At 35.7% G+C, this 16,627-nt stretch overlaps 1 long non-coding RNA gene across 1 annotated transcript in view; it reads left to right on the forward strand.

Moving 5' to 3' along the window:
- Window positions 1–16,347, forward strand: part of LOC308496527 — a 716,843-nt gene extending 700,496 nt beyond the window's left edge. Inside the window, exon 4 of the long non-coding RNA XR_013993197.1 lies at window positions 16,292–16,347. This is a non-coding gene — a long non-coding RNA (uncharacterized lncRNA). The remainder of the gene's footprint in view (window positions 1–16,291) is intronic.
- Window positions 16,348–16,627: the final 280 nt, after the last annotated feature.

Consider the following 16,627-nt stretch of genomic DNA (forward strand, 5'->3'; position numbering starts at 1 on the left):
CTATTGTAAATAATGCTGCAATGACCATACAGTTGAGCATTCCCCTCAAAGCAGAGTTTGGAGTTTCTTCATATAAATACCCAAAAGTAGGATTACTAGGTCCTTTGTCTCTTGTTGTAGCCTTTGCTTTAAAGTCTGTTTTGTCCCGTATAAGTATTGCTTATATGGCAGCTGTTTGTTTGTTTCCATTTTCATGAAGTATCTTTTTCCATCTTTTTACTTTTAGTCTGTGTCTGTTTTTCTTTTTTTTATTTTTGAATTGACTAAACTTTATTTTTTTAATTTATTGGGGTGACAATTGTTAGTGAAATTACATAGATTTCAGGTGTACAATTCTGTATTACATCATCTATGAATCCCATTGTGTAAACTTTTTTTTTTTTAATTTATTTATTGGGGTGACAATTGTTAATGAAATTACATAATTTCAGGTGTACAATTCTGTTTTACATCATCTATAAATCCCATTGTGTGTTCACCACCCAGAGTCAGTTCTCCTTCCATCACCATATATTTGATCCCCCTTACCCTCATCTCCCACCTCCACCCCTCTTACCCTCTGGTAACCACTAAATTACTGTCTGTGTCTATGAGTTTTTGTTTCTCATTTGTTTGTCTTGTTTTTGGTTTATATACCACATATCAGTGAAATCATAGGGTTCTCTGATTTTTCTGTCTGACTTATTTCACTTAGCATTATACTCTCAAGATCCATCCATGTTGTCACAAATGTTCCCATATCATCTTTCCTTAACGCCGAATAGTATTCCATTGTGTATATGTACAACAACTTCTTTATCCATTCGTCTATCGAAGGACATTTTGGTTGTTTCCATGTCTTGGCCACCGTAAACAAAGCTGCAATGAACATTGGAGCACACATGTCTTTATGTATAAATTATTTCAAATTCTTTGGATAGATACCCAGGAGAGGGATTGCTGGGTCATATGGTAATTCTATTTGTAATTTTTTGAGGGACCTCCACACTGCCTTCCATAATGGCTGCATCAGTCTGCATTCCCACCAACAGTGTCTGAGGGTTCCTTTTTCTCCACAGTCTCTCCAACACTTGTTGCTATTTGTCTTGTTGATGATAGCCATTCTGACTAGAGTGAGGTGATATCTCATTGTGGTTTTTATTTGCATTTCTGTGATGATTAGTGATGTTGAGCATTTTTTCATATGTCTATTTGCCATTTGTATGTCCTCTTTAGAGAAATGTCTCTTCAGGTCCTCTGCCCATTTTTCAATTGGGTTGTTTGTTTTTTTGTTGTTGAGCTTCATGAGTTCCTTGTATATTTTGGATATTAGCCCCTAATCGGAGGCACTGTTTGCAAAAATCTTCTCCCATTCAGCTGGTTGCCTCTTTATTTTGTCAATGGTTTCTTTTGCTGTGCAGAAGCTTTTAAGTTTCATATAGTCCCATTTGTTTATTTTAGCTTTTACTTCCATTGCCTTTGGAGTCAAATTCATAAAATGCTCTTTGAACCCAGGTCCATAAGTTTAGTACCTATGTTTTCTTCTATGCAGTTTATTGTGTCAGGTCTTATGCTTAAGTCTTTGATCCATTTTGAATTAATTTTGGTACATGGTGACAGATAACAGTCCAGTTTCATTCTTTTGCACGTGGCTATCCAATTCTGCCAGCACCATTTACTGAAAAGGCTGTCTTTCCTCCATTGTATGTTTTTATCTTCTTTGTCAAAAATTATCTGTCCATATTTATGTGGTTTTATTTCTGGGTTCTCAATTCTATTCCATTGGTCTATGTGTCTGTTTTTCTGCCAATACCAGGCTGTTTTGATTATTGTAGCCCTGTAGTACAAGCTAAAGTCAGGCAGTGTGATACCTCCAGCACTGTTCTTTTTTCTTAAGATTGCTTTGGCTATTTGGGGTCTTTTGCGGTTCCAAACAAATCTGACGATTTTTTGTTCTATTTCTTTAAAAAATGCCATTGGGATTTTGATGGGGATTGCATTGAATCTGTATATTGCTTTGTGTAATATGGCCATTTTAACTATGTTGATTCTTCCAATCCATGAGCACGGAATGTCTTTCCATTTCTTTGTGTCTTCTTCAATTTCTTTCAAAAATGTTTTACAGTTTTCAGCATATAAATCCTTCACATCCTTGGTTAAGTGTATTCCTAGGTATTTTATTCTTTTTGCTGCAATTGCAAAAGGAATTGTTTTTTGTATTTCTTTTTCTGAGATTTCATTGTTACTGTATAAGAATGCAATGGATTTTGTACGTTGATTTTGTAGCCAGTAACTTTACTGTATTCATTGATTGTTTCTAATAGCTTTTTGATGGAGTCTTTAGGGTTTTCTATATATAGCATCATGTCATCTGCAAAGAGTGATATTTTAACTTCTTCATTCCCAATTTGGATGCCTTTTATTTCTTTCTCTTGCCTGATGGCTCTGGTAAGGACTTCCAACACTATGTTGAAAAGCAGAGGTGATAGGGGACAGCCCTGTCGTGTTCCTGAACATAGAGCAAAGGGCTTCAGTTTTTCACCATTAATTATGGGATTAGCTGAGGGCTTGTCATAGATGGCATTTATTATGTTAAGGTATTTTCCTTCTATACCTATTTTATTAAGTGTTTTAATCATAAATGGATGTTGTATCTTGTCAAATGCTTTTTCTGCATCAATTGATATAATCATATGATTTTTGTCCTTCATTTAGTTTATGTGATGTATCACATTGATGGATTTGAGAATGTTGAACCATCCTTGTGTCCCAGGGATGAACCCCACTTGGTCATGATGAATAATCTTTTTAATGCATTGTTGTATTTGATTTGCTAAAATTTTGTTTAGGATTTTTGCATCAGTATTCATCAGAGATAAAGGTCTGTAGTTTTCTTTTTTTGTGTTGTCCTTACCAGGTTTTGGTATCAGGGTAATGTTGGCCTCATAAAATGAGATAGGGAGTACTGACTCTTCTTCAATATTTGGAAGAGTTTGAGCAGGATTGGTATTAGATCCTGTTTTAAGGTTTGGTAGAATTCACTAGTGAAGCCATCTGGTCCCGGACTTTTGCTTTTGGGAAGGTTTTCGATGAATGATTCAATTTCTTTACTGGTGATTGGTCTGTTTAGATTTTCCAGTTCTTCATGGTTCAGCCTTGGAAGTCTATATGTTTCTAAGAACTTGTCCATTTCTTCTAGGTTATTGAATTTGGTGGCATATAGTCCTTCATAGTATTCTTGAATGATCCTTTGTATTTCTGTGGTGTCCGTGATAACTTCCCCTTTCTCATTTCTGATTTTGTTTATTAGTGTCTTCTCTCTTTTTATCTTAGTGATTCTAGCCAAGGGTTTGTCGATTTTATTAATTTTTTCAAAGAACCAGCTCTTTGTCACATTAATTTTTTCTATTGTCTTTTTGTTCTCTACTTCATTGAGCTCGGCTTTGATTTTTGTTATTTCCTTTCTTCTGCTAACCTTGGATCTCACTTGTTCTTCTTTTTCTAGTTCTTTGAGGTGTAACATAAGGTTATTTATTTGGAATTTTTCTTGTTTCTTGAGATAGACCTGTAATGATATAAATTTCCCTCTTAAAACTGCTTTCGCCGCGTCCCAAAAATTTTGGTAGGATGTATTTTCATTGTCATTTGTTTCTATATATCTTTTGATCTCTCCTCTAATTTCTTATTTGACCCAGTCGTTCTTTAAAAGTATGTTGTTTAATCTCCATGTATTTGTGTTTCTTTTTGCTTTCTTTTCGCAGTTGATAACCAATTCCAAAGCCTTGTGATCAGAGAATATGCTTGGTATGATTTCAATCTTCTTAAATTTGCCAAGGCTGCTTTTATGTCCCAATATATGGTCTGTCCTTGAGAATGTTCCATGTACACTCGAAAATAATGTATAGTCTGATGTTTTAGGATGAAGTGCTCTACATATGTCAATTATGTCCATTTCATCTAATGTGTCATTTAGAGCTGATATTTCATTATTTATTTTCTGTTCTGATGATCTATCCATAGCTGTCAATGATGTATTTAAGTCCCCTAGTATAATTGTGTTTTGGTCAATTTCTCCCTTTAGTTCTGTTAGTAGTTGCTTGGTATATTTTGGTGCTCCCTGATTGGGGGCATAAATATTGATGACTGTTATGTCTTCTTGTTGTATAGTCCCCTTTACCATTATGAAATGTCCATCTTTGTCTCTTGTTATCTTTTTCACCCTGAAGTCTGTTTCATCTGATATCATTATGGCTACACCTGATTTTCTCTGGGTACCATTTTCTTGGAGTGTCAATTTCCACCCTTTCACTTTGAGTCTATGCTTGTCCTTGTAGCTGAGATGTGTTTCCTGGAGACAGCATATGGTTGGGTTTAGTTTTTTGATTCAATCTACTACTCTGTGACTTTTTATTGGTGAGTTCAGTCCATTTACATTTAGGGTGATTATTGATACATTAGGATTTCCTGTCATTCTATCTTTAGTTTTCTGGTAAGGCTGTGTCTTCATTGTTTCTTTGCCTTTTTGTTGTTGTCAATTATTTCTGTGTGGTGGTATTCTATGATGTTGCCCTCTGTTTCTTCTTTTATTACAGTATATATTTCAGTTCTGGATTTTTTTTTTGAGTGGTTACCCTTAAGATTATGTAAAAGAAAGTTTAATATTTAGAGTATTCCATTTTCTTCACCATGCTTACTTTCTCTATTCCCATATTCAGGTTCAGGCCTTTACTCTCCCCCTTTTTATGTTTCGGTTGCCACAAATTGTCCCTGTTGATGGTGGTCGAATAGCCTCCTTTAGTATTTCTTGTAGTGCAGGTCGTGTAGTAGAAAATTCCCTTAGCTTCTGTATGTCTGGAAAGGTCTTTATTCCTCTTTCATATCTAAAGGATATCTTTGCTGGATATATTATTCTTGGCTCATAATTTCTCTCTTTCAATAGTTTGAATATTTGGTTCCACTCCCTCCTGGCTTGTAGAGTTTCTGCTGAAAAATCTGATGATAATCTAATGGGCTTTCCTTTGTAGGTTACCGTCTTCTTTTCCCTGGCTGCCTTGAGGATTCTTTCTTTGTTGTTGATTTTAGACAGCTTCAATTCAATGTGTCTTGGAGAAGGCCTGTTGGGATTGAGGTAATTAGGTGTTCTATTTGCTTCTTGGATTGGAGGATCCAGTTCTGTCCACAAATTTGGGAAGTTCTCATTAACAATTTCTTTGAGTATATTCTCTGTTCCCTTCTCTCTTTCTTCTCCTTCTGGTATGCTCATTATTCTTATATTGCTCTTTCTGATGGAGTCAGAAAGTTCTTGTAGAGTTCTTTCATTTCTTTTAAGTCTCAAGTCTCTTTATTCTTCCATCTGTGTAATTTCCAGGTTTCTATCTTCGATGTCACTGATTATTTCCTCCATCTGGTCAAGTCTACTACCTAAGCTGGTTATTTCATTCTTAATTTCTTCTATTGAGTTCTTAATCTCCAGAAATGCTGTTTGGTTCTTTTTAAAAATTTCAGTCTCTTTCGAAAAATGCTCTTGTTGTTCTTTGATTGCGTTTTTGAGTTCATTAAATTGCCTTTCTGTGTTTTCTTGCATCTCTTTGAGTTTTTTCAGAACTGAAATCTTGAATTCTCTATCATTTAAGTCACATATTTCCATATCTTTAAGTTCCTTTCCTGGAGACTTTTCACTTTCTTTCTGAGCAGTCTTGTTGCCTTGGTTATATATGGCAATTACTGATTTATTATTTCTCTTCCTAGACATCTACGGGAGTGGCTTCTGCAACAGGTTGATAGGAAGAGGTCTTTCTTTTGTTTTCCAATACTTGTTGGAAGAATGTTTTATTTTATCTCTGACTGCAGCCATTTTTTTTTCCTCTGACACAGTAGTGCTATATTTTCTCTGCACTATTCCAGCTTCTCACACAATGCAGGGGTACCCTGGGAGATGGGCCTCTCCTCTGTTTAACAGTTCACCTGGGTCATAGGACGCCACGTCCCCTGGGGGTGCGGAGAGATTTTGAAGTTCCAAAGCTCTTTCTGCACCCGAGCCTGTATGTTCCAACAGTTCTGTTTACTCCTGCAGGGATCCGCCAAGATAGGTGGGGCCAGAGGCGGGGTGAGTTGTGAGAGGCGGCCCAGAGCAATGGCGGCGATCACCACCACAGCCGGTCCTGCTTCCACCGCTCCCTCCCCTTTGCCGGAACTAGTTGGGCTGCGAATCTGTTTCTGCGGTCCACAGTTCTCAGAACAGCAAAAATCCTGTCCTTTTGATCTGACACCACTACTGTTCTGCTTCTAGCACCAGGCAGGTGGGGGTGGGGTGAGCTCTGGGAGGATAAGGAGGGGCGGCTAGTCTCCATGCCTAGGGCTTCCATTCTCCGCTCGGCAGTGAGGGCTTAAACCACAGTTTTCAGCCTTCTTCCCTCAGTCTTTGCTCCGAGGTCTCTGCCGTGAGCGTTGGGTTCAGCCGTGTTATATGCTGCCCCCTCAGCCCTGTGGGCCGTAAGCAGAGCCTTAGCAGTCCGAGTTCTTCCATCTCCCGCAGCTGTGGTAATTCCGGGATGCAGTGAGCTCGGAGCACTGAGCTAGGTCTGCGTCCTGAACCCTCGCAGCTCCGTCCCCGCACTTCTCCCTTCCCTCCTCCTCCTCCTCTCGGGCGATTCGCCCACCTGGAGGTGAATTCAGTAGTGGACCACTTCGTCTTGCCTGTCTGCTGTGCAGGGAGTCCTTTGTGGAGTTATTGTTGTCCGATTAGTTGTAAATTCCAGGAGAGATTTACAGAGGCTCACCTCACGCCGCCATTTTGATCCAGAAATTGAGTCTGTTTTTCAATCTAAAGTGAGTCTCTTGTAGGTAACATATGTCAGGTCTTTTTTTCTTATCCACTCAGCCCCCTATCTTTTGATTGGAGCATTTAACCTATTCACATTGAAAGTAATTGTTGGTAGATGTAAACTTGTTGCCATTTTATTATATATATTATATATAGTGTATATATTAAAAATGCATAGTATATATTATATATAGTATGTATACACACACGCACACACAATGAGTTCTGACAATTAAGTTCATGAACTTGTTGCATTGATGTGGCTAGTGTTTTTTTGCTATCAGAGGAATTATTCATTATGAATTTGCACCAACTGGACAAATAGTTAATCGAGTTCACTATTTGAAAGTGCTGAAAAGACAGTGTGAAAAAGGTAGATGACCTGAACTTTTAGCCAACAATTCATGGCTCTTTCATCACGACAATGCAGCAGCTCACACGGCACTGTCTATGAGATAGTTTTTAGCCAGTAAATATGTAAGTGTATTGGAACATCTTCCCTACTCACCTGATGGGGTCCACAGTCACTTCTTTCTTTACCTGGAGTTAAAGGAAATTCTGAAAGGAAGACATTTTGGTGACATTCAGAACATCAGGGATAATATGATGACAGGTCTGATGGTCATTTCAGAAAAAGATTTCCTAAAATGCTTTGAAGGATGGGCTAGGTGCTGGCATTGGTACATAGTTTCCTAAGGAGTATACTTTGAAGGTGACTGTAGTTATATTCAGCAACGAGGTATGTAGCATTTTTTTCTAGGATGAGTTTGCGTACTTAATTGTCAGGCCTGGTATATATTTTTTTCTGTCTTAAAGAAGTCTCTCTAAGATTCCTTATAATACTGGTTTGTTAGTGATGGACTTCTTTATCTTTCCTTTGATTCTAAAAGCTTTGCTGGGTAAAGTAGTCTTGATTGTAAGTCCTTGCTTTTCATCACTTTGACTATTTGCCTCCAATCCCTTCTGACCTGTAAAGTTTCTGTTAAAAAATCAGTTGATGGGATCATGGGAGCTTCCTTACTGGTAACTACTTTTCTCTTGCTGCTTTTAGGATTCTTTCTTTGTCTTTAACCTCTAGCATTTTAATTATGACGTATCTTGGTGTTGGCCTCTTTGGGTTCATCTTGTTTGGGACTCTCTGTACTTCCTGGACTTTTATACCTATTTCCTTTGCCAGGTTAGGAAAGTTTTCCAACATTATTTCTTCAAAATTTTTCAATTCCTTGGTCGCTCTCTTCTTCTTCTGATACCCTTATAATGCAAATGTTGGTATGCCTGATGTTGTCCCAGAGGCCCCTTAAACTCTCCTCATTTTTTTTTCATTTTTTTTTGTTTTGTTTTGTTTTGTTGTTGTTCTCTTTGCTGTTCTGATTGGGTCTTTTCTGCTACCTCATCTTCAAACAAATTACTTATTCAATCCTCTGCTTTATCTAATCTACTTTTGATTCCCTATAATGCATTCTTCATTTCCATTATTGTATTCTTTATTTCTGACTGGTTCTTTTTATGTTTCCCATCTCCATTTTTATGTTTCTTTGTTGAAGTTCTCCCTGATATCAATGAGCATCCTTATAACCAGTGTTTGGAAGTCTGCGTCTGGTTAATTTCTTATTTCCATTTTATTTAGTACTTTTTCTGGAGCTTTGCTCTGTTCTTTTATTTGGAATATGTTTCTTTGTCTACCCCTTTTGGCTGCCTCCCTCTGTTGGTTTTTACATATTAGGTATGTCTGCTATATCTACTGGTCTTAGTAGAGGGCCTTTATGTAGTAGGTGTGCTGTGGGGCACATGGCAGTTTTCCTCATCATATGAGCTGCATGCTCCAGGTGTGTCTCTTGTGTGGGTTGTGTGTGCCCTCTTGTAGTTGAGCCTTGGTTGCTGTTTGCATGTTCATGAGAGGCATTGACCCTCAGGCTTATTGGTTGTGATGATAGCCATGACTATAATGGAGAAGTTGTTGTGCAGGGGTTGACCCTACAGAATAGTATCTGCCTCAGCAGGGCTCTGGTGCCTGCCCATTCTGCCCCTTGCTTATGTTGTCTTTGGAGGCACTGCATGATTTTCCAGCTGGTTTTCAAGCTGACCACTGGGCACAACAGCCCCAGTGCCCCCTGGGAGGGGACTTGCTGCAGGTCAAGTTCAGCTGCAGCTTGTGCCCACCTGTGGTCACCCAGCAGGAGCTACAAAGCAATCTATGGATGGCCACCACCCACTTGCTTCTTGGAAGTGCCTCAAGAGGCCAATCCACAAACCAAGGTAGACTGGCACTTGTGCCAGGCTTTGGGTACTTCATCCAGATGTATGGGACATGGTCAAGCCAGATGCTGCTTGTCTGGGTTCTGTGAACCTTTGAGAGTCTCTAGGAAATTCTGCAGCATGAACCAAGTTGGGTGGTTTAAAAAAAAAAAAAGTACTGGAAGAGGCTTGAGTATACCCAAAAGTTGTGTGAGATGGACTCTCAGAATCATTAGGGTGTGGTGAATGAATGGTGTCATCCAGCTGATGTGATTCAGATAAATCTGCCTGTATCCTCACACTAGGAAGGGGGAGGGCTCAACAAAGAAACAATAGCTTCCTCTAGCTCCTCTATTCAGGAGAAAGCTGCTTCTCCAGACTTCGTCTGAAACCAGATAAATCAGTCCCCCCTCACTGTCCCTGTGACCTCTCCAGCTGTCACCCCAGCACTGGAGCTCAGAGCCAGTGATTCCATTGGTGTGTAAGTTGTGTGCAGGCCCTGTAAGAGGAGCACCTGGGAATCCAGCCACCCTTTGTCTCACTCAGCCACAATCTCCGCTGGTTTTCACAGCCAGAAAATACAGGGACTCCTCTCCCTGGCACTGGAAACTTGGGCTGTGGAGCTTGGTTTGGTGCTGGAAATGCTCACTCCTCCAGGGGAGACCTCTTCAGCCAAGATATCCCTCCCTATTTTTAATGGACACACACAGGTGTGGGACTAGCCTGTTTTGTGTCTCTGTCCCTCCTACAAGTCAAAAGATGTCTTTTTCTGTATGTCTGTAGTTGTAGGGCTTTGGTTCAGGTAGACTTCAGACAATTCCCTATGATGGTTGTTTTGTAATTTACTTATAATTTTGATGTGGTTTAGAAAGGAAGTAAGCACAGCAATTACTTACTGTGCCATCTTGTCTGGAACTCTCAAACCACTGTCATTTTAAATCTTTAATACTTTAAAAACTATATTGATGTCTCTAAATATAAAATAATCTTATTTTAAAATACGCTACAAGTCAATATGAAGTTCCCCATTTCTTACTATTTTTAGATGACTAACCTTTATATTTGTTTCATAAAAGTGACTTCTATAGTACTATGGAATACACTTTTCAAAATTCTATTGCTTTCCATTACAGTATAGTTTTATTCTGAATTTGAATCGATATTAGATACACATTCTCAAACTTTTTTAAATACTGTTAAATCCATACAATTTTCCTTTCCAATATCCATAAAGGTACATGAAAGGAAACATTAAAAAATTTACTAAAATTATATTAATTTAATAAAGTTACCATATTATTTTATAGCAATTACAAATGATTTCAATGGCAGATTATAATTATTCATATTGATTCCAATGAGTCAGTAAAACTTTATACCATTTTTGGCATTTATTTTGTAGAATATTATCATTAAAATGCTTAATTAACTATTTAAATTGTAACTTAATGGAAAAGAAGAAGAAATACATAGATACTTAACTCTATATGGGAGAAATATTGTGTAGTTATCAGAACAAAATTTAAAGTAATGAGAGTCATTGTTGATTATCTTCATGTGCACTAGAAGATATTAAACCTTTTATTTGAAATATTTTTTTCTAATTTCAAAATAAGATATTATGTCTTTGGTTAAAGCAGTCTAAGAGTAGAAGTAGTGTTTATTTTTAAAAAATTAAAAAAATGATACTCTGTAGCATTTTCTTGATGTTTTTGTTCTTCTCCATGGCTGGAGATTTGCCCATGTGTCTTTACATAGAAATGAGATGAGTGCTGGGCATCTCACCCAGATCTGTACCCACTTCCTCCAGAATGGAGATATTCACTCTCAGCTGACCTTACCTTTACTCAAATTACAAGATGCTTGTTACAAGTATCATTTTATCACGCTTTTTGATATCATTTATAAATGGCCTATAATGTAAAACTCTTAATTTATAAGTCCAGAATTCTCCTCAAATACTAATTACAATTTCCCAATGTTCACGTGTAGTTGAAATACATTACCTGGGAATTAATATTGTACAAACCAAAGTAATCAAAACACCTACCAAGATAAAACACAATGGCATTTATCATTCATGAACCAATTCTTATTAGAAAGAAATCTGTTTTTAAGCATATTTGACAGATTTGATTAATATATTCTCTCAGTTGATGAACTATATTCTGTTCATGCCTGATTTTCATATCTGTTGGATATGGAGCATGCCTTGCTTATTTTTGTATTTTAGCAATGTAGCACAGAGTAGGCAATCAATAAATGTGGTAGGAATTAGGAAAGAAGGTATGAAGATAGAAAAAGAGTGGAAGGGTGAAGGAAAGGAGAAAGAAATGAATTATGTTAGCTAAGCAATGAATGCTACAAATTCTTAGTGAAACATCACTTTACATACGTACTTTTTAGCAGGAGTCCTTATTCTCTGAGATTTCAACTCATATCTAAGCAATAAGATCAAATTTTAGTCCTTTTGGGAGAAAGAACCAATCAAATGGGGGAATATATATATATATATATATATATATATATATATATATATATATATATATATATATAAAGGGTTATATATATAAAGGGTTAAAAACTATCGCAATATATGATTACATTATATATGATTAAATTTTATATATGTTTGTGTGTTTGTGTGTATGTGTGTGTGTGTGTGTGTGTGTGTGTGTAGTTTTATAAAAATTCAAACAAAGAAGTCCAGAAGGGATGGTACATTAATGCAGTAGTGTATAAAAATATTAACAAAGATTATAAAAGGTAGTATAAAATGAAAAAATAGTAAATTAAAGGGGGAAAATGGTGAGAAGTAACTAGACAAAAAGAAAACATGGAACCACGGATTCTCTACCTTTCTCAGATGTCTCCTAGGCTTGTCATCTGGTATCACCTGTATTTGTGGCTTGTTCTTTGTCAGAGCCACTCAGACACTGCCATGTAAAACATGATGATAGTGTTTGAGCTCCCTTTTTTGACATCTACTTAAAGAGGCATTGGGTTTACCTCTCCTGAGATCCTGAGTACAATGACCTCCTTACAGCCAATTGTCCTTGCAAATTTATTTCATCATTTTTGCCCTATTTCCCAGATTAATTGAACTATAGATAAATGAGATTTTTACTCTGCCTGTCTTCCCCTAAACCAAGGTCTGTTAGCCACAGCATTACTGACATTTTGGACCAGACAATTTTTGTGTGTGTATATATGCAGGAGGGAAGAGCTGTCTTGCATATAATGTAGGATATTTGACAGTGTCTCTGACCTCTGTTCACTTGATCATAGTAGTGCCCCTTAGTTTGACAATACAAATGCGACCAGACATTGCCAAATGTCCTCTGTCAGGCACGATGGCCCCTGATTGAGAATCACTGTCCTGACTAAAGATTATACTTATTTCCTTTCTTCATCCAATATGATTTGATTTATTTTCAGGATACTTACTGGGCTTGCCCTATTCTCAATCTCTCACTAGTACCACTTACACAAATATAATATGAGGATACATGTAAGGGTGGTTTATTTCTTTATTCTGGAACCACCAATCCTAAAGAGATCCTTTGGTCTCATTAGCCAAAATCGATTTCAAAGGATTATTAAACTGTTAGTATTACACACCTCACAAAAGGATTCAGAATTAATCTAATCGTTAAAAGTAGAACAAGTGGTCAAATGTAATGATCTGGAATTAAAAATATAGCTGAACATAACAAGGTATGTTAAACATTTTTGCTGAAATTGTATGGAAAAATATTAAGACATTAATTTAAGACATTAAGACTGTTTTTATTATATCAACCACAAAGTAATAACTTTGGCCTCTGACAATGACTGTACAAGGAAAACTATTAGAATATGGAAGACTTCTCTTTTTCTTTTTTTGTCTATAATGGAATATTGTAGAGAATGAGCACTAAGGATTATATTCCTAATCCATTACACAACACCAATGGTGCAAGATGGAACTGCATAATGTTTCCATTTTCATGCAATCTATTTGAAGCACCCAAGTTTGATGATAAAGTAGTTAATGTGGTTTCCAGTAGAGCCTAACTTACCCTCAGGAAGTAGCTCATGCCGAGAGAACCTTCCTCATTATGGATTACTTTGTAGCATCAGTCAAGCTATGAGATGACAAGGCTTTATAAGACAAATATTATGGATCAATCTTCAGAGGCTAGCACTGCATGCAGCCAAAAATCCTCATTGGCAGAACAAAACTGAAAGCCCTTAATGAATTCTGTTACCGTAGTAGCATACTGTCAAATTATGCACTAATAGCAAAAGAGCTAGAAAACCATACCAAGAAACCAGCATGTCTTTTGGCAAGCTGGCGACCAGCGTCTGGTGCTAAACTTCCAAACATTCTAAAGGAGAGAATGAAGATCAGAGTAAGCCAAAATCCTCATGCAAACACTCCAGGCTTTCGGGTGTGGGTCCTAGAACAGCTACTTGAACATGAGGGTTATTTTTTCTCTCTCTCTCTCTCTTCTCTTTCTCTATTTTTCTTCCCAATGTAATTAGACGTTAGTTGGCTTAACAATCAAGAGCACACCAAAAGAATAATGACTGTGTCTGGGACAACAGTCACATTTTAAGGAACCAAATTCTACTTTATGAATCAATTGCTATACTGACTGTATCAACCTCTGTAGTTTAAGATATGGCAGGATTGTACGGCAATTAGCATAATATAAGGGTGACCAGATGTCCTTGGTTGCTTAGAAACGAGCCTGTATTTTTTACTTTTATCTTTGGAAAATAACCATATTAAAATCTGCCTCACATTGAATCACATGCATCATATAAATCTCCTGAACTATCAGAAAATTCAGAGATTTAAATTTTAAATATAGTAGATATAGCATCTGGGAGAATGAAGACGTTCACATTGTCTGTAAAGTTTCATTTATGTATCATATTTTCTTTTCTTTTAAGTAGCTTTGTTTCAGGGCTACATTTTTCAACCAGTTTCCTAAACCTTTGGCACATATGTTGCAAACTTACCTGAAACAGTCTTTTTCTCTATTCCCTTTATTCTTAGTCAAATCCTATCCATTTTTCCTTATCTTGCATTTCCCTTTTCTTTCCCAGAAGCCATATATCTTCCCGTTTTTCTTTCCCCACAGCTTTTGGAATGAAAGGAAAGAATATGGAAATGGAAAAAATGGATTTTAGACTTTGCTCCCTGAAAACCTAGAGGTTTCACAGTAATGGCTTCTGAGCTTCAGGTTGGGAGCAGAAAGGGCTCTTGGGGCCCCATTTCAACTTTCAGGGCAGCAATTTCCAAATCATATTTCATTTAAAGAAAAAAGTCTACAACACCAATTTCTTAACAATGGTAGAACCCATAATGCTGTCAGGTAGAGTATACCCAGGTAAGGCATTTGACAAGAGGAAAGCAATCATACTGAAAAATAGAAGTTGGGGTGCAGAAGCAATTCACTGTGGGCATTTTATCTCATGATTAATCTTTCTTCAACTACTTTAAGTGCAATCTAAGTCTAAAATCAGGAACTGTTCTTTTCCTCCCATTTAATAGTAGCTTCTACTCTCCAAATATACCTTTAGCAGGATTTAATACCCTCTGTCATCTCAACAGGAGAAAAGTATATAGTGGCACTAGCGTATTTCTATTGAGTAGGGCAATTAAAAAAAAAAAAAAAACTACCAAAGGGTAAACATGTAACTACATAGTGAAGCAAGGAAACTAAGAATTATCTCAAATGATGTCTCTATTGTTGCCCCCAAAGAAAAATTATATATCAAAATAATGTTTATAGACAGAACATTATTTTTATAGAAAAAAATGTTGTGTAATCATAAATATATTCTGACTTTATATTATATATATAGCTTTATTCTAACAAAATAAAATTATACTTTGTATGTATTATAAGATACAAAATTAATTTCAAAATTAAAAAAATAATTTATATCAATACTTTCTAAAGATTTTTCCTTCATTAGTGAAAAAGGTTGTGGGGTTTATAGGACATAATGTCAAAATGTTAACACTTCTGAGCAAAATCATTAAAGAGCAGGATGTCATGAATTGTTAATATTTTTATTCAAATTCTCCAAATTTAACCTCAAATTAACTACTATTAAATAGCTTTTGGAATAAGAGTTTTGATAGTACATAATTTACTATTTATCTTGGTATCTTTCTTGAGGAAATACCTCATTACCTTAAAATCTTTTCTTCCCCATACCCCATAAAATGGAAGACTATTTCTTAGATATATTGTAGAAAATTTAATACATTTGCTTTCCTTTTAAAAATTATTTTCTCCAAATCCAACTGGTATGATTTTTTTTTAATCTTAGCATAATAGAGATATTTCAGGTTACACTATGTCAGCAGATTCTGATTACTTGATAAAAAAAAAAATCTTGTGACACAAAATAGCATGTTTCCAATTTTGTATTAAATATTACCTTTTCTACTGTATAAAGCAGAAAATATTTTGGCAAGGTATAGCTTATAAAACTATTATTGAGAATACATCTGGGAAAAGCCTTTGAAAGTTGCCTTGTCCTATTAATAGTGGCTGGAAAAATAAAATAAATTAAAATGGATAAACAGATAAAACAAACATGCATTATTATGATGAAATGATACTTAAATCAAAATCAAGTTTCTATATAATTAAAGTATATTTTTAATTATTGTCAGAAAAAAATGTCCCTTTTAAGATTGAAAAATACTTTAATATTTTCAGATAGTTTTATTTGTGATGCTGTCTGATTCTGTTATGTTTCTTGGTGCGTTTGATAATATCCAATCATGAGAAATAAAATTAGCATTTAAGAAATATTTCAAAAAAGAAACTCCGCCAATAATATTTGCCCCAGTGAGCTGGGTAATTCTTGTAAATTGGTCTTTTGGCCTGAGTGATTTAGATAATTACTTAATTTCTCCTTTTCAGGTTAAATATTCAGATAGTACTCAACATCAAGCATATGATAGACGATTAGTTTTATTCATTTCATTAGTAAATTGATCAAATATTGAGTGATATGTTGCACTTGACCTGTGTATTGCCATCATATAATTTCTAACCGTTCTGTTGTAATGTCTCTCTAATATAATTAGTTCTTTTCCCTGTTATTATTTTCAGATTTGTTTGATGGATTAAGAAAGATTTGTTAAATCAAACAGAATTCCAGATAATTGTATTAACTCTTGCAAGTTAGACATTATTGTATCTTAAATTAACATATTTATGTTTTGTGACTTTTTAACAGGCAGTAACTTCAGGCTCTTATGGTGGATACAGATTTTTGCTGCAAGGAAATAACAGTAAGTGCTAATGTATATGTATATACAGTAACTTTTTAAAAACTATAACATCTCAATAGTTGGAACTTTATTGTAATTTTAAACTCATGAAAAAGTTAATATTATTATTTAAATTTAGCTTACCACTTTATAATTTTGATAAATTTATTTATTCTAATTATATTTTCCATAGCATTTTAATAGATTAATTCCAGGTCATTTTAATAATGAGGAAAAATATATCTTTCCATTTCATCCAGTTTGTTTATGTCAGTCTTGCTATGTGAATTTCATGTATGCAT

This window comes from Rhinolophus hipposideros (genome assembly GCF_964194185.1).
Source record: "Rhinolophus hipposideros genome assembly, chromosome: 4".
NCBI classification, from domain to species: Eukaryota; Metazoa; Chordata; class Mammalia; order Chiroptera; family Rhinolophidae; genus Rhinolophus; species Rhinolophus hipposideros.